General features: G+C 42.2%; 1 protein-coding gene across 5 annotated transcripts in view; it reads left to right on the forward strand.

Annotated features, from left to right (window-relative positions):
- The window catches only part of LOC106745757 (octopamine receptor beta-2R-like), a 93,565-nt gene that overhangs the window by 47,405 nt on the left and 20,286 nt on the right, over nt 1-25,874 (forward strand). The gene's annotated exons all lie outside the window — the stretch shown is intronic.

Consider the following 25,874-nt stretch of genomic DNA (forward strand, 5'->3'; position numbering starts at 1 on the left):
TTGCGTTTCTAACACGCTTAAGAACGTATTGTCCATTAGTGTCGTATTTTCAATGGCGTGAACTCATAAATTTAATATTTATCAAGCAAAATTACATTACTTACATTTATTTCACTATCTAAATATTAAAAGTTAATTTAAGACGAAGTTCAGATAGACATATATATACAATATTACGAATACGAAAATATTATTACATTTTATTTTTCTTATTAATGCTATTTTCGTGCATTAGTTTGTCTAGTAGAGATGCACAGATAGTAGAAAGAGGCATGTGAGTGTTTAAATATGTGCACATGTATATGTATTATATAATATATTTCGACTAATGCTATAAATCATGAACTTGATATCGTTGTATTTTCCAAACAAAATGTCAAATAATTTCGAAATTTCAGGTATAATGCCTGCATATTAGTATTTAACCCTTTGCGCTCGAGAGGTGCCTTTCAGGCACCACTCGGATCCAGACAGCAAATCGAGCGATAACGGTGTTTATTTAGATTTGGCCTAACGAATATCGCTTCACGAGTCTACTCCTAGCCCTTTGTGCGTAATCTTATGAGGTAATGGCTACAGAGATGTCTTATCTCAAATACGCTCGCGACCGCGGGTTCTGTTTTCGACGTTAGTTCGAACTCAACTTTCTTGGCAATCAGAATATTTCTCTCAAAGTTACTGAGCCCAATAAGCATGGTATACGAGGAAGAAATTAGTTCAAGTGAAGACGAGTTCAATTTTTCGTCGGTTACGAACGAAATTACATCTATACATAGACTGCCTTGTCCATAGGGAGGAAGAGGGAAGTGACGAAGATAGCGACGAAGTCAAAGGTGTAAGAAGGCGAAAAATCCGAATAATAGATAGTGAATCTGAAAGCGACAATGTTTAAAAATGTCTTTCTTTGAACTATGAAGATATGTAAAATGTTAAAATATACAAGTTTAAAGTGTTATATTGTGTCAGAAATCATTTTAAGTTAACTGTAAAAAAACTCATGAAATAAGCGGGAGCAGCTAACTCCTCTCGAGTTGCTGGCTCGCACGAGCGAGAAAGGCCTCGAGCGCAAAGGGTTAATGCCATAGTAGTTTTTATTAAAATCTTACTTTTAGTTTAGAAGATGTGAAAAATAGAAATTAAAAGTAACATTCTAATCTTAAGGAACATTCTAATCTTAAGGAATATAAAAAGTGTTAAATTCAGTTACAAATATTTCAGCTCACGAATGGTCAATCTTTTTCTAATTGCACGAGCAATGAATTAGATAATATCTCAATGCATACGCCGTGCAAGTTTCATCGAATTTTTATCAAATTCATTTCACCTTGCAGCCTCCTTTAAAGCGGAATAACTTTTGATTCGGGTTCTGAATTACTAAATTCTTAAACTTAAACTTTCGTCGTCACTTTTAATAAATGCAATGTGGTTCAATTGATAATTTTTCATAATTTTCCCATTATTTCGAATCACGAGCAATACATCTTCAATGTTCGCGCGCCGCTCGCCTCGTCTCGCTCGACACGAAGCGAGTGTAGCGGCGCTACGATGACGGCGTACTCTCATAATTCCGCCCGCTCTTGCGTGAAGTCTCGGTGCCTTTGTCAATTATTGCGAAAAAGCAACGTTCCATCGACGTTACCTCGACGTGGAAAATCGAATTGCGTCCGGGGTAAGTGGCGTAGCCATTGGGTAATAAAGGTTCGAGTTTCGAGATCTCTCTGCGGCGGCTGAATTTCATTTACGCTTGATGATCGACGCGGCGACGTTCGTCCGCGGCGTGACCGTTCGATCGGATCCCTCTCGGCTCGGCTCGGCGCGACATGGCACGGCCGCGACGCGTTCAAACAGCAGGAAAAATTGATAGAATGTATATAAATACCGCGCCGCCAATGATAACTCGCACTCGGTTGTCGCTGTTACTTGTCATTATTATCGCGAACTTGGAACGAGCGCGATCGAAGGCCGCTCTCGGCGCGCGGAGAATCGTAGTCGCGGCAAAAAGGGAATGCAATTAAAAATGATCGATTAATGTATTAATTAGACTAATTAATCATTTGCACGTTGTAACATGTATAATTTAGAAAAATAGAACTTGAAAAAATTTCACACATCTTCACCGTTCTCTTTTCACTTCAAGAGATTCGCAAAGAAAGAGGAGAAGGTAGTATTATGGTCACCAATTTACATTTTATACAAATTGAAATTCCCACGGCTTAGAATTAGCTCTGACACAGGTAAAAATTAGCTGTCCATATAATACAAATTGAAATTTCGTTAGTCCAGCTAATTTTTGTTGTACTAGTGCTTAGATTTTAGCCCCCACAGCGAAAAACTAACGGAAAGGAAGAATTAACTGTCCGAAGAATACAACTGAAATTTCATTATTAGACCTAGCTTTTAGCCCCCACAGTTATATCATATGGACAGCTGATTCCTTTTCCCATGTAAAGAAATTCCATAAATAATCGCTAGAATACATCGTTTAATAGCGGAAATATTAAGGAGGGCCATAATACCTGCAAAGTCCATAATCAACACTTTCTCCTCCGACAAATAAATTGATAAATAAATTTCCAATAAAATCACGGACGATAAACGCATGTTTTTCCCAATATCTATTCGTAACTTATTCTCGTTCCGTGGCGAAACGCGCGTCATTTACACACTGAATGAGCGCTTTGACGACGTCGTGTATCGCGGCTTCATGCATAGTTAACTGTTCAATAAATTTCCATGCAATAGACGGCTACAAAGCCGCGTTGCGTAATAATTTTACAAAAAAAGCACAAGATGGGAAAAGACATGCAGGCACGAATTGCTTGTGTTATTGGGTACCTCGGGAATTACGAATTCCTTTTTTTTTATATGATCGGGAAGCAGACGGACTTCAGGTAAATGCTATTGTAAAAAAGATAAGATTACGATGGCTCGCCGTTAAACACGCCACGTGTTACCCAACGCGTCTTTCTTTTCCTTCACATAAGGCACGTAGTTTTATTACATCCTGGGTACCCCGGGAACAACGAATCCTTTTTTTTTATTATCAGGAAACAGACGGATTTGGGCAAGCGCTATTATAAAAAAAGATACGATTACACGCCGCCAAATGCGTCATGAGTTTCCCAACGCGTCTGCGATCTTATCCGCTTTCATACATAGTCGGTCAGACTCAGGTCCTTTGTTGGGATTAGATTCTTAGGATCGTTTATGACATCCAGATAATATTAGGAATTTTCCAGAGTATCCGTTTTCCAATCTTCTATATCCGTTTTCCACGCAAACTCCTCTCATTGGCGATCGTCATCCGCCACCCCCAAAAATCTTCCCTATATAAACCTCGCTCTCTTGCCGCGAACACTCTTCGCCCGTTTGACCAGTGTCGCGTATTATCGTTTTCAACATCTTTTGCGTTCGTGCCATTACGGCTTCCGCCACGACTTCGCTTTTGTTGTTCAGATCGGGATCTCTCCAGTGCCCCCGTTTTGTGAAACTTGCTGTGCGTAACTCGGAATTTCTTCAAGATATTCGTTTCGATATTCCGGTAATCAGAATCGCTCGATTTAACCGTAGTCAGTCAATGTCAGTCAGTCAGCCAGTGTCTGTCAGTCAGTCAGTGTCAGTCAGTGAGTCATTTTCACTTCGCCTTCCGCTGCCGAACAAACTCGCTGTGCAAGTCGGGATCTCTTAAGTGAACTATTTCCCTCGGTATTCCGGGATCCCATACATCCGGTACACCACGATCAACGAACCCATGTTCTACGTACTATTCATCACAGTTAATTCACCTAAATCGTAAGTTTCTATTTCATATTTAAACATGACTTTTAATCATTTCAATTCAATCTCCAATCCCACTTCACTCCTCAAAACACACACACACACACTGCGTAATTATTACCTTCCTTATATTATATAATGATGGTTTTTCTCACCATATCGATATGTTAAACATTCTTGTCACGTTAAATCCGATTGTATTATATTAAGTTACACGGATTACTTTTTTACTTAATCTTACTTTAATCCTCATCTTGTATTTGCATTATTCCAATAATGCTGATTTATAAAAGTTTGTTTAATGTCAACCCATATATCTCATTGTTTAACTTTAGCTAACCCTTTCATCTTTTAAATATGGTATCTTTTACAATGACTTTTCTCGTCAATTTACCACTATTATTAATCCATGTGAGAACCAAATTATGTTATTAGTATAATTAATAAACTGTTTTATTCAAAATCCCCTAAATTTAATCAAGTTTTTACAATTATTTATTCATTTCCTTTCAATTACTTAAATCTAAATTCCCCTTCAACACTCTCATATGGTCCTATCCCAGATAAAGAGATTAAGTTCTTTGACCTAAATAAAGGACCTTAATAAACCTAAATAAAGGACCTAATGTACGTTCGGAGTAAATGGGCCTCTTCAAACCTTGACCTGATCTGCAGACCTACCGGTACGTTTAGGCCTCGCGAGTGCGCGAGTAAGCGACGTTTGTTGCGTACATCCTCTTCCAGGACGTAACACTTGAACCATGAGCTCTTAAATTAGCTGTTACGCGCGCGCTCGTAAACTAATTAATTTTCACGAGGCGTGTTATGAGAACGCCGAGACAAAGTCCCGGTTTTACGGTTGAACGCGTTGCTCTCGCGCGGGCAAGGCGAATGCACGCTGCTTCCCTTGTGAGTAGGCGGCGCGATCTAAACGGAGCGTATAACACTTAATCCCGAAACGATTTATGAGAGATTCGCCTTGTCGTTTGTCTTATTATTCGATTCGGCTTCCTCCCGTATTTCTTACGGCGACACCGAAGCGTCGTGAAGTGACGATGACCGCGGCCAAAACGTCGCGAAAAGTCGAGACGCGCCTCACGTCTCCGCGACACGCGGAAAGCGACACTCGACTCCCAAAAGTAACACGTTTCTCATGAAATTAATTAACGAAAAGGAGAACGCCTACCCTCGGAAGTCGCTAATAGTACATTGGGGGACCGAGGGAGGAAGCCCGGGAGAGCGCGAAGGATTTCGGAGGCGCGCGCAGCGATCGTTCGCGAAAGGAAAAACGCGAAAATTCCGGAGCAGTCATTTTCCGTCGCGGCGACGTTTTCGGCGCGAAGCCAACCGGCTGCAATAATTCTCGCGACGTCGCCCCGCCGACGTTCCGACGACGTTCCTCACTCACCGTCTCTCTTTCTCTCGGGCGGCCCTCCGACGGCCTCTCGGTGCGCTCTATCGAGCGTCGCATACCTTTCCTATTCGCTTTAATCCGACGCGTCCGGCGTGTATGCGAGAGACGAGAAAAAGAGAGGGAGGCGATCGCCGCCGTGTCTTCGACTAACCCGTCGACCCCACGTCCAAGTTTTTCAGCCTCGGACGGCGCAAGGGCGTAAGAGCCGCATCGACCTTGGCGCGTAGAATCGCGATTTGACGCGTGAAAGAAATATTCCCCTTCGCGCGCGATGCCTATGAACGGGTGATGGGAAGGGGGGAGGGAGAAAAGGAGATGCCGTCAAACACGTGGAACTTTTCCTCTCCCCTCCTCCTCGCCATTCTTCGTCCGCTTTTTCATTCCGTCGCGATCCCGAGAAAAACCGCGAACTTGTTCTGTCGGGGAGGCGCGAGTAGGGGGGGAGGAACAGTCTGAAATATTCAACCCCGACACCCAACCGAGTGTAAGTGTAATCGCAACAGCACCCTGGGGATGATCTTTATGTTTTTGTTTATAAAAACCCGGGCTTTTTGTCTCGGCACGTGGGGACCTGATTCTAAAAGGTATCGAGCGACGTCGCTCTCCGGCGTTTCTTCAACGCTCGAGCGGCGCGCTGTCTTACGAAGTTACACCTCGCTTGAACCGCGCTTGAATTGCGTGTGACGCAGTTTCCACGCGGTTTCTCGGGGAGCAAAAAGTCCCCGGCGAAACCTCGTCCGAAAATTTCCGTCCTGACGGACGTGACGAGAATTTCGAGCGGACTGATACACATCGACGCGTGCGCGCGTGCGCGTCTTCGTCTTTTTGAAGAATATTAGAATATTTGAAATAGAATATTTAAGTAACCTGCGTGCGTCTCCACGCTTTCCTTTCTTCGATTGTTTTATTATTACAGTATTTTAACAGATACATACTTCTACACATTTATACATATGGGTTGGTAATATTAATATATATATATATATATTATAACGAATATAATATTAAGTTTTCATTAAAAATATTAATTATTAAATCAAAGTTATTATGTAAAATGTAAATGGAGGAGGGATGGCATAATATCGTTTTCCCTACTAAAATATTCGACGCGCATCCGACGCGCCGCTTACCAATGACACTTATTTTCGAATCACGCACCAAAAATGTCGAGCTTGCAAAGGAGCCTTTCTATCGCGACATATTGAGCAAATCGCTGGCATACGTTCGCCTCAACTCCTGCAAGCTGGTTTATATCGAGTACATATATCTCAAGGATCTTTAAAGTCCGATCACGACTGTAGGAAACCGTTTAGCTTGCGCGATCGAACGGTATCGCTGACCATAAAACCCCGACAGATATATGGTTGCCATCTCGTCATTTTGCCGGAATGCATTTCTCCTTCCTCGTTATCGAGGATACATCTCGCGAAGAGCAAAAGACACCCCGGAGATTTCTGAAAGGTTTCCCTTGTAATACTGTCTCGTACGCAGGGAAAGGACACTGTATTATCAAGATGTGTCCATCTACTTCGAAGAGGATGTCGTAGAGAAGATAGAACCGCGTCGCGAGCACGTATGGGAACTTGCGAAACGGTATGCGAGTGTGTGTGTTACCGCTGAAAGAACGTGGTCGCCGTGAAAATGAAAGTTTCGAAGGATGCAACCGCGTGGAAGATGCTCGCAGATAATTAAACGATCATTTGTGAGGACGAAAGAAAAATCGAACCGTGCAATTGATTCCCTCATAAGGAAGTTGTAAGACTTACATTTTCAATGCGGTACACACGTATTAAGGGAGCCATTTATGCATTTAATATTTACGAAACAAAATTACGTTTCTAGACATTTATTTCAATAGCTAAATAACAAATGTTAATTTGAAACAAAGTTGGGGTAAGCATATGTATAAAATATTACTATTCTGTTATTATTATAAATTTATTATTATTACAAATATGAATATTATTATTCTGTATTTTGTATTACCAATGTTATATTTATATATCGGTTGATTTAATAGAAATGTGCAAATAATAGGAAAAAATATATAAATGTTTAAATATATGCATATATATGTTTCAAGTATTATTATAAATTATGAACTTGACATCGTTGTATTTTCAAAACAGAACGGTCAATAATTCTGTTACATATAACGTCTGCATATTAATTTTTAATATCATAGCTTCTTGTTAAAATTTGATTTGTATAATTTAGGAGATATTAAAGATAGAAATTAAAAATAGCACGATAATTTCAAGGAACACGTATAAAAAGCGCCAACTTTATTTAATGCGACTTTTAGTTTTGCAAATATTGCACTTCCCGAACGGTCAATCTTTTTCTCTAATTGTACGAGCAGTTAGATAATATTTCATATAACGTATACGTAGTGCAAGTTTCATCGAATTCTTATCAAACTAATTTCGCCTTACCTAACCTCCTCAAGGAGATAAACGATATCTCGAGCTTGGCGAAGCCAAGTACGAGGAGGACGCAAAGATGTCCTCGATTTTTCGGATTACATCGATTTCCTCTCAAAAACGAAAAGCCTCGGGGGGAAAAACGACAAGATTTCGTCCCTCGTTTTCCGATTCGTTTATTTTTGTACGAGTAATCGTAGCCCCGTTCCCCCGTGTAGAATGTGATTTTTGCCGCGCTGTGTATATGTTACGCGGTGGCTACCGAAACAGGCTCCTTGGCCCAGAATGCCGGTGGATCTCTGTTTGTCGTGCATTTTCATAAATCTCCATAAGCCAAACAAATTCCCTCAAGTGCGGACGCCGTCGCGCGGATGCACTCGTTGCCGACGAATCGATAGAAGCGAATACACACACATCGTGTATTGTCGTCGCATCATTAAGCGATATTTTTTCTCGCCGACAGAGGACTATCCACGTCGCGCTCGACAGTGAATTTGCAATTCGACGGATTTCAATCGCGCCCCGTTCTAGGGGAGATCTAATGTCCAGTTCAACGATCGCTTAATTATTACATTTACGTGTATTAAGAGAAAAAAAAAAAACAATTGGGTCGACAAATCAGCGGTCAACCTCATTGAAAAAAATATTACATCCTCTGAAATCAGCCGTCAACCTCATTGAAAAAAATATTGTGTCCTCTGAACAAATTACACGTTGGCACAACGACACGTTGCGTTGATATAGTTGCTGACCAAATCGCAATCATTGAATGGATAATTCAATGGATAATTCATTACAGCAACTACATATATATTTATATATTTCTTCTTTCCGATAATTCTATAAAGATTCTATAAAATTCGCTTCGTGCAGAAATAGATCTTTTTTAAATCATAAAATTTCTTTTGAGTCACAAAACATATACATGTTAATATATTTTCCCATCAGTTATTTATACATTAAGAAAAAATGGTAGAATCAACGAGATTGTGTTTAAACGAACACCATTTTTTCAAGCACCATGTTTATATATATATATAATTTATTTAAAGAACTTAAAGGACTAAACATGGTGCTTGAAAAAATTGTGTTCGTTTAAACAAAATCTCGTTGATTCTACCATTTTTTTCTTAATGTATAAATAACTGATGGGAAAATATATTGACATATATATGTTTTGTGACTTAAAAGAAATTCTACGATGTAAAGAAGATCTATTTCTGCACGAAGCGAATTTTATAGAATCGTCATTGAATTATCGAAAAGAAGGAAATGATGGCAAGGATGGTTTTTATTATATTTATATAACTTGTGGATATGTGTTATGTATGAGAGAACCAACATAATCAAACGTTTTTAATTGCATCACGCGACGCGAATTTCATTAGTTCGTTTTCTCCATCGCGTCAGAGGAAATAACTTATATCCTTCGGATCGTTCGCCACGCGCCTTATGTAAGTCGAGTTTCATAAGTACCTAAAGTGGACAAATGTGCTTCCAAGTACGTTGGTGACTATTCTGAAAGCTGAATTATATCGCTCCTTGAAACGCAAGAACGGACCGCAAGGTCGTAAAAAAGTCAACGGCGTAACGACGTTGTCATTGCTGTTGCCGTTAGATAAGTTTATCGCTCGTAATATCCGTCTACTTTGGCTTTGTTGAATGTCCTCGATTACCTTAGCACGCGAATTAATTCGAGTCAAAACGTTATGCCTTGTCAGTGAACGCGAGTCAATATTTAATTCGCGCCACGTGCTAAACGTCAATCGCAACCTCGATAATTTTCGCGGAACGAGAAAGAACTCGCCAAAGGTTTCGCGTCGTGGGAATTTTTATTCTTTACGTAGGTTGTCTCTCTCACGATTCTCAGCCGCGACCTCCATGACAGATCGCCGGAGGAATTTTTAGCCAATCTTTCCCTCGCCCGAAAATATCGAGAAAAATTGTCGCTTATCGTCGTTCTAACTAAGTTTCAAATCGGAATTCCATCGAAGATCCGCTTAAGATTAAATGAAGGTTAATTTAAGGTTTTCTTGTCTACAAGCTAAACACCGATCCAGACAAACTTGCATAATCGAGTAATACTTATATTGCATAATAAAATATCTTGTGTTTATAACGGCTTATTGAAATTTTATGTTACTTTAACATGGGGAATGTATTAAAAAATATACAAATGTGTTAACATATGTTGACAAAGTGAATGTGTAGATTTAACATTTGTGTGTTTTTATAGCACATTTCCCATGTTAAAGTAACATACAATTTTAATATAGAGACTAATAATAGACTGTTTTTAGCGCAAAATTTTTTATACTCTATATGAGAAAAAATATATCTAAAAAATTAATGAATAATAATAATAAAAATATTAATAATAAATATTTACTTGTACTAATATACATATTTTTATATTGAGAAATAATTGTTTTCAAATAAAAAATATACGTTTTCTTAAAACTGTAACATTCCATGGAACAAAATATTTGTTCTATTTCAATTTAAGGAGTTTAAATTTAAGTAAATATGTTACTGGTGTATCCATCGAATATATTTTTTTAGATATCTTTTCTCGCACAGTATACAAAAGAAGGAAATCAAATAGTCACAATTAGAACAGTAGAAAGATGTCCTTTGTATTAGACGCGCAATTAGTCGATTTCCTCATGTATATGCATTACAATGCGAACTTGTCCATGGGCTGAGCAATACAGAGACTACATGTACGCATATGAAAGTTCATTAATTTGTTCTTTCTTCGGGATCGCCGCGACGCGGCATAATTCGTCGTTCGACGAGACAGACGACCGCAAAATAAAGGTTCATAAATGTTGCAAACAATCGTCGTTTGCAGGAGCGATGATATTTCATCGGTCTCTGTCCTTTTCTGGCCGTAATCCGTTCCTCCCACGAGGCATGCGTAGCAAATTGTTACAAATTGAGATCGACGGCGACGCCGCTTCATCGGTGATTTATCGAGGCGAGCGTGTGTAAAAGCGCGAAATAACATGTGTCGTGTTGATCGGATGTTGAGTCCGCGAGCGACCCGCGCGGGTCACGTCATTCTTTACAGCTTAGAGTAATAAAAGGCACCCCCGTGCTCCAAGGAGCTGAAAGAGACAGAGAGACAGAGAGAGAGAGAGAGAGAGAGAACGACAGAAAGAGACAGAGTGAGGGTGAAGAGGCTGCTCTATCTACGAATTACGTGGACGAGCGAGGCGGGCGCACCGGTTTCAGTTACAACCGTAATTTCGCAAAGTGTCACGGCCGAGAATTATATAGCCCGCGCCTCTGTTCCGCCGCGTCTTGAAAAATGAGTCCAATTTCCCGACAGATCGTTCGGACGTTGCGGCCGTAATCTACACGCTCAAAGGTGCACGGCAGAGAGAGAAAGAGAGACGCGTACTCACTTTATACGCGGATCTCTTCGATTTCGCGTCTAGGCGCACCAAGGTCTCCCACCTCGATCGCGTTTATTCTGCGTTCCTGCGTATCGCCGAATAATTGTCTTGCCTAATTGCTATGCTGATAGACCGTGCAGTTCGTTGGTGGGAGAACGTTTCGTTCCGCGTTTCGTACATAGTTGCAGAACGGTTTAGACGTGTTTTTTTTCTTTTCTAATGAAGTTAGGAACGCTTCAAGCTTGTCACAATGCTGCAGGCCGTTGCTGATGAGGTTACGAGGTTACGAAAGGGTTAATTGACACGCATTTTAAAACAACAAGGAATATTTGAAAATCTATCGACGGCTTTATCGATTCAAAACCGCTAAGTTTTTATCACGGATTTGACAGATGCCCGAGATAGATGGTATAAGTTGATATCCGTCAATAACGGAGATTACTTCGATAAATGCGCATCCCTTCTGTTGATAAAGAAATCATGATTTTTAATTAACAATGAAACACCGAATTAATTTATACACCTGATAATACATACTAATGTATTGTTTCAATAATTCAAGTATCAGTTTCAATGACGTTGCCATGTTGAATCGGGAAGATTTACTCTAATTACGGCGCTGTTGGCTGATCCTGTCGATGCAACAGCGTTTTTTCCGCGTAACTTCATTAGAAAGAAATGTGTCCATATTGTTCTGCAACCGACTGTACGCCACGCGATCGCCCTTTCAGCTCTTTTCCGCGCCAATATTCAAGAGGAAAAACGCAGTCCAGCCCAGGGTTAGAATGCGGAATCACTTCTCCCCTTCCCCGTACAACGCAGCACGCCTCACCGCCTTCCGCGAATGTGTAAAACATGTCGATTCTAAAATTAGATCCCGCACACGGACCGAAGATACACACGTACAATAATATCAAAATAACGCAGATACCGGCGATATATAGAAAAGCAGACCATGCGGCAGCGATGGTTACACAATTATCATAATAACTGCGCGCGGTCACGCGAATGGAAAACGGGAACGTCTGCGGCGTCTCACGGCGGTTTGCGAGACGGAGACTCATTTCTTCCGTTTCCTTTTCGTCGATGCGAATAATAATGCAGGCACGTGGCGAGCGTGGAGGACAAAAAGCGCGAGTAATAAATGTTATACATAACAATAACGTCGATAAAACAAAATCACGCCATGTGATTACACAAATTAAATATGATTACACGGGAAAAAGTGCTAGAATCAATTATGAAACGTCATTGTTTCTCAACCTGTTTTTCAACTTCTCAAATCAAGTAGGATTTTTCATTTTTATCAATTAAAGAATATTTTAATGTAATACTTTATAATAAATACTTATTTAAACGGAGCAATACCATAATTTGTAAATAAATTGCTAAATATGCATGTAAAATGGTTCTGAATTTAAGAGAGTATTTTCTGGAATTATATGATACTTTTTTTTTTTCCATCGAAGATGGAAAAACCTGGTGGTTTTAAATTTAGATTTTTCTAAAAATAAATTCCGATATTCTCAATAATACGAATTTAATATTTGTCGCAACTGTTTAAACACATACAAGTAAATGTCTACTTGTACGAAGGAAATATCATACTGTATATATAAGGTGTACTGAATCAACAGGGACAGACCCGTGAGAGCGTAGAACGGATTGAGATGAACAAAAAAGTCTTGTCATTTTGCAAACGACAAAATGACCGTCGGACATCGAAATAACCGTCTCAGGACGCATCGGTATATCGCGCGTATTCGATATACCGCGAAATGAAACGGGTACCGCGTGACGTTATAGCGAAACGCTGGACAAAATAAACGCGGCGTATCTAAGGGAACTCACCATTTATAAGCGTCGTGAAATTGCAACGAGGCATTGATTGTGGCAGTCATGCAAATGGAAATACTTTGAAGTAACGTAGCAAGATTGTCGATAGCGCGAATTTTTAAATAAAACATGAGAGTTTGCCTATTCACCGTTTTTATTAGTTACGCATTCTGTTTTCGCTCTCCCCTATCCGCGCGCGTCGACCGGTTCGTGAAATATTTCGTTTTCATGTTTGCGTGTGATTATAAATGTCGCTCATAAATAAATAAGAGCTCCGTACGTTTGCGTGCGATTCATCATATGGGTCTGTAATAGTTGGTTTAACGATAATTGGTGAAAAATATCTATGCTACGGCAAACAAAGTTTAGTAACGAGAGAAACCGACGGAATGGCTAAATGGATCGCGTTATGCGACCGACCGGAAGAGACAACAAAATACGTAAATACGCATTTGCCGATTGAAGTTCGTTTGCGTGTGTATATTTAAACAAACAAATACATCTGACATCGAACGCGACAATCTACGCTGAAATTTCGACAATATTTATTTTATTTAAAATTATACGAAATATTAGAAATATACACGCATTATCGGTACTTGCCCCCGAATTGTAGGATGAAGTTGCTCGATACGAAAAATTAAACGATCTCGTGCAAAATCACGCGTGAGATTGAAGATTTGAAAAGTTCGAGATCAATCAGGAATACTCGTTAATACCGACGTTTTAGCGACATAGAAAAAATTTTCACGCGAGTCGTCGCTTCATGTGATTTCCTGATTTTAATTCGACTTAGTCCGTATCACCCTCGCACGTATGAACGGAAAGAATATCTCACGTACAAAATCGATTTTAATTCACAACGGCTTGCGGAATATCAAGTATATACCGAAATTCTCAAAAAATTGTGAGTTGAGCTTTGTGCCCTAAACGAGGGCGAGGAACTGGAAACGGAGTTCGCTTCACCCACATTCGCACCGACTACGAGAGCCGTAGAACGAACTTCTCCCCGGAAGACACAGAATTAAGGGATCTTCCTGGAAAATCTCCCGCCGCGGAAGTTATGGAATTTATTGTAGCTCTCGCTACGCAATTATGCAAATAGATCGGCACAATGTAACTCGCGCTGAGAGCACCTCGCTTCTGCAGAGTGAAATTTCCGGTCCGACTTGTCGAATGTTTCGTAAAGAGAGCCGAAATAAATGGATTATACATGCGAATGCGACGGTTTCGACGAATCGGGCAATGCTTTTATAAAACCAATCGAGAAACCGATATGGAATAACTGTGGAGACGTTACCGGACCGGAACGGGATAAGTTTTTATATGCTCACACACAGTCGAAGCATAGAACGGGGATGCAAACTAGAAAGTTCTAAAAACTAAACTACAATTAACAGCTATTAATATATAACAGCTGTAACGCCTATCGGAAGTGGGATAGTCTCAGCTTTCGAATATAATTTACTCTAAGTCGCTATGATTTTTCTATGCAAAGATATCAACGAACGACGAATCGTTTGATAAGGACGAGGATCGGCAATAATGTTGCGCGCCGTCGCCCTTAAAGCGAGATGTGAAATCGAGGCGTGAATGCGGGACTACAATGTACCGCGTGACACGTTTCTGAAAACTTCAGACTCTTCAACCGACCGTATCTCGGCGAAAAATTGACGGTACAAACGAAAAACAAACGCCATTCTTCTCGCATGTATCTCGCACTCGTTCATGCATGTCGCATGTAGGGTTGTCACGACACGTGTTTATGTTTATGATTACGACACGCGCTATATTGACGTAAGAGACGTCGGAAGGTGTTTAAATACGGAAATAGAGCCCCGCTTTTTCAAAATTTGAAAAAAAAAATAGCACAGTTCTGTTCTTTCCTCAAAGATTTCCAAAGTTCTTTCGATTTTAAAAAGAATTCCATCGATTAAAGCAGTCAAACCATCATATGAAAGTATGAGGGAGAGGGGGAGGGGGTGGAGCATCTTCACGAATGAGTTACTTAAAAGTGCCGTAGCTTTTTTACCTTAAAATTTAGAGTTTCGACTTTTAATAAGATAATCGATAGATAATCGATAGAGTACTTGAGGGAGGGGAAGGGGGTACTATCAGGACTCTTAACTGAACACTAGAATTCCAAGTGATACACGCGCGTGATTTTAAGATGCGAACTGATATTATATAAACAATATCGAGCGCCTCGCGAGAAATACACTCTCGGTTGATCCACGGTAGCGAGTGTTCGACCAAGATTGGTTGCCGGTGTTGTGCCCGAGTTATTATCTGACGGCTGAACCAATGCTGAGTCAATATTGGCTGCCAGTACCAAGTCGCGATATCGAAAATCCGACACGTAATAATGGCTTGACGTGCGCTGGCCGGATCGTAAGACCGTATTATGAGTAGCCACGTTTAATTCCATTAAGTAAAGTATAAAGTTCGACCGAACATCGCCTTTTCGCGATTGCTGAACATCACGTTGATGTTCGCGCAAGAGAAGCGAACGATCGGCAGCTAAACCGATGTCATTTCGGTGCGATCGAATTTGGATGCTGCGGACGCGCCAAAGTGGATGGCGCTTATTCCCGACAAGAAGAAGTGAGAGAAAAAGCGATTACGACAATTCACCTGGGGGAGACTTTGCCGTACTTGCGACACGAGAGAACGGGATACGGTTCGGATTACGGCGGCTCTAATCCTTGGTTAAAGCGACATAATGAATCAGCACTGTCCCTTAATCCTTAATTGGAGCGGTGAGGATACATTACGTAACCCGAGCGGATCCCAATGGGCCTATCCTTCCTCCACACGCCAAAAATAGCAAGTCCTTTCAGTTTATCGCACGATAAATAGCTTCCACGACATGAGCGAAGTAGAGCTACTAGATAAAGAATGGATCAAATTTTTTTTAAGCGTGAACAAGAAATATGCGAATAGAAATGTTTAACAAGTTGCTTTTGCCTTTTCTAGTTGCAACTTGTAAGCGTCCTATCGGACTAAGGACGTTTGTAATTTGGAATTTTAATAATGATATAACGAGGAATTCTTGAGAATGGTCATTCGATCGCTCACATATTTCAGCACCAGCGCCATTTCGCTCGCGAATTAAGATAGAACGAAGCTTTCAGCTACCGGTACCGTCGAGAAAGAGGGAGAATAAAAGAAAGGAGAGAAGAAAAGAAGCGCTGAGAAATCTCGTACGGTAGCGGGGCAGAGCTCAATGGAGATCAGTCTGCTCGTAAAAGCTGTATAAACGACGGGGGGCTATCTGAGCTCTATACATTACATTGATCCATCACGACAGTTTATCACTGCCTTATCAGTGACTAGTCGGTGCTTGCCGACGATCGACGCGGCTTTCGCCGACGATCGTCACCGTGAAAGAATCACTCGGGATAGCTCTGGCTTGGGGGTAATAGTTAAGTGCTCGGCTTATCGCACGAGTTCCACTTCTTCGATTCCCGGACGAATCTTTGACATCGCCGTGTTACGTTGATTTCACAAATATACGGCTTTGAGCCGTCGAAGTCAACGAAAATCGTAACGTAAAACGTAACGTAACGAAAATCACAACGTAATAGAAATGATAAATAATGGGATATAATAGATAGATGTATTTAACTATGGTAGAATCCTTTTAATTGGCATGGTGGAAAAGAACCGAAAAGAAAAGGAAAAATATCTAGGCGAATCACAATTAGACACAGTGCAAGTACAATCGTATACGTGAGATTTTACGCTACGAATTACATCAGGCAATCTCGCGCTTGGACGTTTATTCGCGCAATAAACGTGAGTATGAAAAATTTGCTTTTCGCGAGATACGCGAGATGCGCCATCAATTTTTAACGATTTCAAGAGATTACGGATTCTCATAATTTCGCGATCACTGAAGTCTCGCGGAATTTGTAGAAAGCACATCGTGTCCGCGACTTTTTAATGTGCAAATTGACATTTCATTAAAATGACGTGGTTTTATAGAGGAAGAGATTATAAAAGAAAGAGGACGGGAGTCAAATGTCCCGATCGAGTATCAGTGGTGATGCTACAAAATACGACTACGTCGTCACTGTTGAACTTCGCGTGCAGAAGGGCGAATGATGCGCCCTACGGACGGAGCCGCGCTGACCCAGGAATTTCGAAACAGTATTATTCGAAACTTCCCGATTGCACGTATCGGTTTACCTTAAGCGCTCTACCTGGTCGCTCGATTTCCGCTAAACCGTAAGTCTCGAATATCGAATTTATCCGCGGATGAAGGCGGAATCTGCAACAGACAAAGTGCAACCCGTCCGTGGCATTCGAGACGGTCACGGTGGCAGTAGATAAATTTCGCTGCTTTTCAATCTCCGTGATAAGCGAGATAAAACGCTCGCACAGAAATCAAGAATTAGCTCACACAGGTAAAAATTAGCTGTCTAATAAAACTGAAATTTGGTTAGTTTAGCTTACCTTTCTTTAGCTCCCACGGTTAAAAACTAGGTCTGGTAACTACATTTCAGTAATAGTTTTATAGCTATTTTCCCTCTTTTCCGTGCGAGCGTTCGGAGCTGAAGGGATTTTTTTCGGGAATTTCGCGATAAGAGCCGCCTGACCCTGTGGGTCCGCCGAGCATCGTCGAATCGGAGCCGCCAAGCTCTGTGTTTAACGCGAGAACGTCGAGAGGAACGTTTTCGCGGTACGGTTTCTTATCGTGAATTACGTAACGTCGAGGTTCCACGCGGGAAATGAGATTACTCGATCCGGAAAATGGTTAATATTTCGGAGCGCTTACGGACAGTTGGTGTATTTATATCTGTATTCCCGGTGAGAGGAGAGTATTTGTATTTGCAGCGCGCAGCCGGGTAAGATATACCTGGGCCGCGTTTTCCACGGGGCAACGAGTGATAAATGAATTCGGGTCAATAACGTGTTAAGCCGCGCGGAGCGAATCTTATACACGCGAGCACACAAACCAGGGAATAAATCCATAAATCATCAAGGAATAAGAAATGTAATTTTACTCGCCACGATCGTCGATCTCCTGCTACTTAATGGAATATCTCCGAGAGGGAGTAGGCGAGCTCGCCGAGCGTAATCGAAGATATAAACGCGGGTTAACCCTACGGTGATCGTGTGGATGGCAGGTGTCATCCGTACACGGTATAAAATATCTCGTGTTAAATTTAACGCATTTCACATGTCCCAAACGGTCCGCTCGAATTTTCGTCTTAATTTAACGCACGGTGAATACGTTTAAAAATAACACAAATATCGTATCAAAAATTGACACAAAATTAATACGTCATTCGACACTGATATGATCAAATGTTATTTTAACACTTATTTTCACACTTATACATACTGAATATCGACGCAACACGAGATGTTAAGATGACGCGAAATACAGTTAACATAAAGGTATGCTGAAAACTTAACACGAAAATCTTAACAAGGATTTTAATCACGAATGCACAATGTTTTTTACCGTGCATCTTGCGCCTCCTTGCGTTTGTCATTTACGGATTGCTCGCTCGTCTTTAATAATATTTTACATATGTTATTGCCATTGTCTATACAAATACATAATATTTGTTTTTTTCAAAGCGGTTTTTCGATTGAAAATGTCAATTTAAAATGGAGAACGTTTGTCATCTACGCGGCCGGTGTTGCGTTTAGGCACGTGATCATCCCAGAACCACTCTATAACAGAACACCAGCAAGAGCCTCGCGATCGGCGCACAATTTTTCTTCGCCGGAATTAGCATTATCTCGGCGATACGTTCGCGCGATTAATCCGACGGAAAGAGAGAGGCAGGCGGCGATCACGCTCCGCTCGGCGAGCAGGAGGAAGAGGAAGATGAAGGGGACAGTAGAATATCGTCCGACGAGATTCGAATCTGGTTTATTGAATCCGCAGACGGAGCTCGCGCGATATCTCCGGATGAGACGCTCCGCTCGGGTAAGGAGCGGCCCGGCCGGGAATATATTTCTTATATCCGCGAGACGCTTTTTCCCGTGCATGCTAACGAAATCGCGTGATAAATCAATGCACCGTTTCCGCTGAAACGACGGGATCCACGGGGCCGGAGAACCGACGCGGCGGGGTGGCGACGGCGACGGAGCGAAAAAGAAATTCCGGGGTCTGAGGAGGAGGAGGAACGGTGGATACCCTTACGGTATGTGTGTGTGCGCGCGCGTGTGTGTGTACACACACCGGCGGATGACTTATGTATGCCGTTCACGCAGAAGAAGGGTTTCACCGTACGTTTTCGTGCGACGCGGGTCGCGTACCAAGCTCCGGATTTACGTACGTCCGTTCCTCCCCGCCCACGAGTGAGCCGTGTGCCGTGACAAATTGCGAAGACCGCGATCCCGTGTGTAAGCGGATACTCGCTTAGAAAATAAGCGTCGGGGTGACGCGGGGGGAGGGGGGGGGGAGGGGCGAAGGGGANCCGCGCGGGATTTCGTTATCGTGAAACGTAAGCGCGCGCGAGCCGCTTCACCTCCGTCTGGTGGACTGATGGTCTCCAGTCGGGAGACAACGTTTGCGGGACGGCTCTCAGGATTGCCCGGAGAGACAGAGACGTATCGTCGGGACGATTGTCGTCGTCGGGTGCGAGTTATTGGCCGCTCGCGATCGAACCTCTTTCCTCGAGCGATCCTCCCGAGATTTCGCGCGAGCGCGGACTCTCGAGCGAGAGGCGAAACCGCAAAAATCGAGGCGATTCGGATAAAAATGAAGAAGCATCGGGGCTAATAAAGTCAGCCGGAGTCAGATATCTCTTATTTTTCTCGTTACGCTTTTACTTACTTGTGATCAGTTAGATAAAGCAGACACGTGACTCCATCGCAGTATATTAATTTGCCGACGCGACGAAAACGGGGACGACGAGAGGCCACGTGCGTCCGCGAGGTCGAATTAGCGGCGGTGCGAGACGCACGCACCGCGCTCGGAAATGCGAGAAATTCTCATTATGTCGGGGCGACGTAGCGGGGAAAACGACGCGAGGTGGTGGCGAGGCCTCGTCGTCATTGATCTTGCGAATTCCGCGAGACCGGGTCCGCCCTTGGCCGGCCCCGTCGTCGAGAATTCTACTTATATTCCGCGGAGACGACTGTGTGTAGCGTGCGATTTACATGCTCGGCGTCGTTACGTGACACGATTCACGGCGACCTGGGACGCAGCGCGGGGGACAAGGGGAGGGGATGCGCGCTCCTCCGGCCGTATCCACGCTCGATCCTTCCCGCATAGCCGCGCGTCCTTCGGATGCGTGGGATTTTCCGGCGGATACCGGAAAATAGAAATTCTGTCCGGCGCGTGTAAATAATACGACGCATCGGCACCGAGCGAGAGCGGGTTGCGCGCGTGAACTTCGAGGAGCAGGTGCAGGAATATTCGCCGGTGATATATTTTCACTGCAACGTGCTTCGATAAGTCGGTAGGCGGCGGCGCTCCTGCGATCGCATACACCTGCGTCGTACTTAATAAAGAATAAAAGAGTAGAGGGAAGTAGGGAGAAATAGATAACGCGCACGGCGCTGTTTCCCTCTCTCTCTCTCTCTCTCTACTTTACTCTATTCCTCGTCTTTATTTTTCTCTGATGTGTCGATAAAATTCGATAGAATTCGCCGGGACTCTCCTGCGCTACGTTTCAATTCGTATCGATATCGCGAGAGTTTCTCCCGGTTTTTCGCTTCTCGTCGCGTTAAGAAGCGCGAGTCTCGCTTGTTTCATTCACTTCGCTTCTCCCGAGTTGTAATTCTGCGCGAAACCTTAAATTCCACAAAATAGTAGGAACTAAAATGGTAAAATAGGTTCAATTTCAATTCTAATAATATCATATAACTCAGTTTCAATTCTAATAATAACGTATAACCCACTTTTATCCTAATGATGTCTTAAATTTCCGCTGTTTTCGCTGTTTTAGTGTCAAAGTAGATTGCTAAAAATAGCATTAAAATTCAATCTAAACACAGAAAGTAAATAGTCTTAAATTAACGATAAATATTTTCATGTACAAGCAAAAATATTATAATGTTCTTAGAAGATTTTGAGTCTTTAATTGAGCACAAGTAATATTTGCATCAATATAAATTCATCAAATCAAAGCTAAAAACCTTTTAAGAAGACTATGTTATTTTCGCTCATACATGAGAATATCTATCATTGATTTAAGACTTATTTTTTTCCCATATAGAATTAAAGATTCAAGAGAGAAGTTAAAAAGTATCAGTATCATCAAAGTAAATATTTACTAATCTATAAGTCGTATAAATAAACGCAAAAACTATCCTTGAGAGTTTCAGAGTAACATCAAAATTTCGACTCGGGGCTCTCTCTCTCTCTCTCTCTCTCTCTCTTTCTCTCTCTCTCTCTCTCAAAAGCGGGAGAGCGTCGCATGATCGCGAGATCCTAGAGACGTTCATAAAAAACACTTAAATAAAATACGATTCTCTTTATGCGCGCCACCTGTTGATTTTCACCAATACATCGTACCTGTTAACGCGCGGGGCACTATTATTCGTCACATGTAAATTCCCATTTGACAGCATTTTTCACAATTATGCGCAATGTGTCCAACCCGTCGTGTTTTACAACTACAATCGAAGGGTCGGCTAATTGCGCGATATTATGCCATCATCGTTGCCGTTTATTCGGCCGGCTGTTGTATGTTACGAATTTCGGAACGATACGCGGCCAGCGTTTCGCATCGTGCGTGTGTGTGTCGAGAAAAAACAAGCCGCGGCTTGACGCGAGTTCTCTTTGAAAAGCTGAGTGAAATATTTTCCCCGGCGCAACGATGATTGGACTATTCGTAATTTGGCGACCACAAATCGCGAATCGCCCACGTGCGTACACGTGTGTGTATGCGCGTAGACGGGAGGAAAAATTTTTATTCAAACCTCGCGCATGCATTTTTGCGTTTTAAGCAAAATAGCGAACGCGCGTCAAAGAGCACTCCGCGCGGGCCTCATTTAATGCTACTCCCCGTTTGCCTCATCGCTGCGTTCGGGCGCGCTTTTTTCGCGAAAATCTCTGCCCAGTTATTATCATTCGGTCGCAATCCACCGTCGCATCGCGCAGGGATTTCGCGCTGGAAAAAGCGCAAATTACTGCAGTTACGTACGCGCACAGAGCCCTCCTCCATCGCCGGAAAATTACGGCGCGGTTCTTTCATCGATTTTAATCTCGCGGCTGTGCGCGCGGTATACGGATACAATAAAGATTCTCCTTTTAATCCCCTCCCAATCCCTCCATCCTGCCTGCCAACATGGCCGGTCCCGTCACCTACGCGTCGTCCGTGCTGACGTCCTTGTGTGGACACGGGAATCGTGAAAAATGTGAAAAGGTCGTACGGCGAGAGACGACTTATTTAACTCCTCGATGATAACCACGCCAAGAATCGCAACCCACCCACATACACACACACACACGCATGCACGTACATATTGCAGTTGAATCAATGGCCCGATTCGAAAGAAAGTCTCCAATAAAAATTCCTTTTTTCAGTGCCGAATGAGAAGCGCGCGATCGCTAATGTTTTTTCTCCATTTTCTTCTCTCTCTCTCTCTCTCTCTCTCCCTCTCTTTCTCTCTTCGATATTTTTCGTTTCTTTTTTTGGGGACGGGGAGGTTTTGTGAGCTACGCGCGCGCTACCGTGACATCCCGTGACGTCGGTAAAGCGTGTCCCGCGGATTGGAAGAAGCGTTCTGAATGCACCGCGTTGCACAGCGCGAGTAAAGGGCGAGCGCATATTTCGTAGTCAGCCGTCGTAAGTCGCGGAGGCGCACGTACGCGTCGCTCTATGCAACGAATCTAAGAAGAATGAAGGGAGCATATAAATAACGTTGTTCCGGAGACGTGTCGGGTCGCCCGACAGAACTTACGGATTTTATTGTGAAATTTTCCCAACACATCTTACCTTAAATTAACGGACCTTCTCAGAATGAAACAGACTTTCCGTGGCAACATCGGCACTCGGTATTTCGACGCGCGGAAGCGAATTACGGCGAAGCTATTGGTCCACGAACCGTAAAACCAACCTCAGAAACGCTGCAACGACGATTTTTTTGTTTCTTCGCGTCCTCGATAAAGGGCAAATCGGATTTTGTAAAGTGGAACACGGAGGGAGACGCGGCAAACGCGATTTCGCACGGAACCGACCTTGCCATTGCCAACGTAAGGTGGCTTGATCAGTTTATGACTGGATCACAAACCATTATCGGCACCAGTCGTGTTGACATAGAAAATGCGACTTTCCGGGACACGTTAGTGACTAGCGACTAAATCTAAGTCAAAATCGATAAAAGGATCGCAGGAAACGACTCACTTTGACGATATGTGTGACTGAACATTTCCCTTTCCCATTTTCGACCCCAAAAAAACGTGAAAGAAAATTTGCAATTTTTCACCGTTGCATGCCCAGAAGTTGATTTGATTTTACGTCGAAACACTAGTTATTATAGTTTAATAATCGAAAGAGAAATTATATGATCAATATATTGTCTTTTACCTCCTCCAAAGATATTTTTCATATAAATTTCATATGAATTTTTCGTATAAAATGTTTGAATAATATATGTACGATGACTCTCTTTTAATAATTAAATAGAGCTCGTCGATTAATTTCTTGCAAAATTATACCGAAATTATATTTTGCAAAAGAGTATACTCGGTGAAGGGACAGTTTGCTAGAAGAAAGAAATGAAAGAAAAAATAAATTCGTGTCGCCAAATTGCATTCGTTTCAATGAAAGCTGCGTTATCTTTTGACGATCAAACAATTGGCCGCATCCGGTGTTTCTTTGCCCAGAACGTCGTCGCTCGCCGTTAATATTGATCGCGGAAGGAAAATCGACGTCGCGCGCTCTTTTCTCTTCGTGTCCTTGATACCGTCGCGACCGACACCCTCGTCGAAGAATAAAAGTGATATCTTCGAACGGGAACTCCTCCCCGCGGTCGTCTTCTTCACGGTCGTGTAGCGCACATCGGGCCGGCGCTACCGCCGGAATAATTGACCTAAATGTACCGCAAAAATAGCGGATCATAAATTACGCGGACTCGACGAGAGTGCACTTGACACGGCCCTGTCATGACACAACTACCACGCCAGAGGGGGAGATAGACGGACGGAGACAGATAGATAGAAGAGAGACAGACAGAAAGAGAGAGATAGAGGGGGAGAAGAAAGAGGGATGAGAAGAAAAAGAGGCAGAGGAGAGGGAGAGAAGAGGGACAGAGGAAAAAAAGAGGAAAAGAATGAGAGAGCGAGAGCTGGTTTGAATGTCGTTGGCTCTCTTATATCCTGTTCTTATTTTGAATGGGGTCGAATGGCAAACTGACGAATGATGGGCAAATCTGAGAAGAATGCATCGATCGGAGCGTCGTCCACGCGCCGGAGGGTCGCTCGTTCGCGTGAATCGCCCGTCGCGTTCCAATTCGTCCGGGTTCATTCACGAGTCGCGCGCGATGTTAACGGTTTGCGTCGCGACCACCGGGTGAGCCGATCGCTAATAGGGAAAGCGACGTTACTGCGTTTCACGACGTACGAGTAATTTGCGATGCGATGGCACAAGTATCTCTAAACCGACATAAACAAATTAATATATCTGACGCTTTTTTTATTGCGGCTCAGTCGCCAATAGAAAATATTCATTTATAGATAGACTTTCCTCTATACAAAAGTATAAGCGAGCAGAGCTCATACGTTGGAACAAGCTTTTTGTACATGGAGAAAATATTGCAGTACACCAAAAAAATTCGTCTTAAATCAAGAATAGATATTCTTATATGTAAACAAGAATATTATAATGTTCCTAGGAAATTTTTAATCTTGATTTGATTGAATTTGTATCGATGCAAGTATTACTTAGTTCAAGACTAAAAATCTTCCAAGAATGTATAATAATCTTATATATATATATGAGAATATCTATCATTTTTTTAATCGTAAGACTCTTTTTCTATATAAAAATTACCGCAAAATTTTGTAATGTTAGACCATATCGAAATTATGACTGAAATGATGACTTGTATTGTAATTTTTAGTGATGCATATTATGTGTACATATCACTAAACCCGTATGTTACAGCACGTTACAACACATAATTTCGATTATAATTCCGGTATGGTACAGTATTACCAAGTTTTACGATAATTTTCACCACAATATTTTCTCGGTGTTTCTTTGCCCGAGAAGTTTTATCACGAAGAAATTACATTAAGTTTTGCGCGGCAATATCATCATAAAATATCAAGTTTTTAATTATATTCTTTCGCGTATACTTCTCACGTTCTATCTTAAGCTACTTGCCGCCTGAAACCGATATTACGCTGCAGTACACGCTCTAAACTCCTAGTGCTCGCGTAGAGAAATTGATTTATATTAAGCGCATCTCGACGAAGAAACATCAAACGGGTCGTCATAGAATTCTTATGAAAGGCTCGAAAACCCCGGACGCGAAAGCGCCGAGATGAAATCTAACAAGCGGACAGATCCAGATTACTCGCAGCGCGTGTCCTATTTTCTTTCCGTTCAACTTATCGCGCACGCTTAGTTAATTACACGAAGCGGTTATTGCGACTTGCGACAGAATAAAACAACTCAGAAGCGAGTCTACGGACCCTGGTATTATACACGCTAATTATTCGCGAATTATCTTATTTACCTCGCGCGAATGAAATCACTGATTCGAACGCTAAAGACTTTAATATGAATTAAGAAGGCCGAGAGGATTTATTAACACAGCTATAATTCCTCGAAAGAAAGAGAGAGAGAGAGAGAGAGAGAGGAAACGCCCGTTAATTCTCCGACGCGGGGTTATAAAAATAACGAAGTGTCGCCCGAATGTTTCGAGATGAAATCTTCATTAATGTCGCGCCGACCGCTTTTCATCCTTGATGAGATAGACAGAGGGAGGTAGAATGAGAAAGAAAAAAGAGAGAGATGTCCTTCGCGTTCTTCAATGTCCACTGAGTCACTCGCGCAATAAGGAACCGAGATAGCTTGCTGGATCTCCTCAAAGTCGCTTCTC

This window comes from Dinoponera quadriceps, unplaced genomic scaffold, assembly GCF_001313825.1.
Source record: "Dinoponera quadriceps isolate SergipeBrazil2010 unplaced genomic scaffold, ASM131382v1 scaffold1658, whole genome shotgun sequence".
NCBI lineage: Eukaryota > Metazoa > Arthropoda > Insecta > Hymenoptera > Formicidae > Dinoponera > Dinoponera quadriceps.